The sequence below is a fragment of the Anneissia japonica genome, unplaced genomic scaffold (genome assembly GCF_011630105.1).
Source record: "Anneissia japonica isolate Jap-2015-1 unplaced genomic scaffold, ASM1163010v1 scaffold1596_len85944_cov114, whole genome shotgun sequence".
NCBI lineage: Eukaryota > Metazoa > Echinodermata > Crinoidea > Comatulida > Comatulidae > Anneissia > Anneissia japonica.
In genome coordinates this window covers 3,644-5,706 of record NW_022737404.1, presented here as the reverse complement: position 1 = coordinate 5,706, position 2,063 = coordinate 3,644, and positions in this window count along the sequence as shown.

Here is a 2,063-nt window from a genome sequence, read left to right as displayed (position 1 = left end):
GCATATGGTAGGGAAAAATATAAGTTCTAATGTGACAATTAACCCCCTCCTTTAATTAAACGTTACACGTTTAAATAAAAACATACTGGAGCATTAGAATTTATAAGAATAAAAGAATAATAATATCAATAAACCAGAATAATATCAATAAACCAGAATAACAAAAACTAATGGTTTACTTCTACTATATACAACTATTTACACACCTCCACAATACTTTCGGAATTGTGATCCGAGGTGGGTTTAGGGCGGTAGAGGACAACCAAACCTCACTCCAGAACTACTAGTTCTGTCCCCTCACCACAGTCGACATTTATCACCTAACTTCCGCCCATGGATACATCCCGTTTTCATTACTTCATTAGTTCTACTTAAATAATCAGCACCTACATTATCAGTTCCTTTAATCACTTTAATTCGGAATCGATATGGCTGCAACGCGAGTGCCCACCTCATTATCCTCCCATTCGCAACTTTGGATTTACGGATACATGTTAGAGGTTGATGGTCGGTTTCAATACAAAATTCCTTACCGTATAAGTATGGTTCAAACCTTTGAACAGCCCATACTACCGCTAAGCACTCTCGTTCCATTACTGAATATTTCTGTTGACATTTATTCAATTTTTTACTTGCATAAGCTACTGGGAACTTTTCACAAAGACCATACACATGGCATGATAAGGGGTTGTAGTCATACTATGAATTGAAAGTAATCTATTTACTTCTTTCATTATACCTGAAATGAATTGAGATCCTTGATCAGTTAAGACTTCCTTTGGAAAACCTAACCTAGAATACATGGATAGTAGTTCTTCAGCAACGGCTTCAGCTCCTATTGTAGTCATAGGTGCTGCTTCTGGATATCTTGTAGCATAGTCTACAAGTACTAAGATATAGCGATGGCCTCTTTCAGTTGCTGGCTTAAGGGGTCCGACTATATCTACCGCTACTCTTTGAAATGGTTCATCAATTAAAGGAAAATTACCTAATGGGACTTCCTACCTTTAGGAATGGTTCTTTGACGTATGTCACATGATTGACAATTCCTGGTCACGTCGGCTAACATTCCAGGCCATGTAAAGTTACTCATTACCTTGTCCCTGGTTTTCTTGGATCCCTGGTGACCACCTAGAATAGATTCATGAGCTATCCTTAAGACATGTTCTCTGTAATCCTTTGGAACTACTACTTGCTTAAATGTATTCCCAAATTCTATCTTTGGAGAATTGAATTCCCTATAGATAATGCCATTGGATTTAACATACCTGTGGGTACTTCCGTTTTTACTTATTTTCTGCTCACCACTTTCAGCCAATTGTCTAACTTTCCTAAGCGTTGGATCGTCAATTTGCTTAAGGCGTAATATATCTGCAGTGACTTCACTAATAGGAGAAACAACCTTTAATTGCTTTAATGGTTTATCTTTTAGTTTGGTTTGACTTCTTGTCTGAACGGCAGCTTGGATAATTGGATCGGATTGTAGAGGAATTGATTCATTCGAATCGATTACCTTACAGTTAGTGTCCGGTTCATCAATTTGAGTCTTTCCCCAACTTAAGTCTGGGTCAGTCGGTTCTTTAACCCCTGAAATATTTCCTAGTATTAGGTCATATACTGGATTATCCATGCACACAGCTGAAACATGACCTACAAAATATGGAGTATCTATAACTATAGAAGCTGTGGGAAATCGTCTTACCGTACCATCAATTAGAATGCAGGTTTTGAAATCTCCAGTCATCTGGTTTGGTTCTACATGTTTGGTTTTAACAACTACACCACTGCATCCACTATCACGAAGGACTTGTATCATGTGCTTACCAATTTTACCCTGTGTTACTGGCATACTGCTATCATAATGTTTGCATGCAGCTGTAACTTGATTAAGAACAGTTAATTTATGACCACAATCTAATGTCTGTCTCTTATACACATCTCCATCATTCTTGATAGGTATACCTGTTTACGATACTCTACGCTTCATCATTGGTTTCTACTTGAAAAATTCCATACAATAGCACAGTAGCTCCCAAATATTAGGTTGAAAGTTAGGTGACACT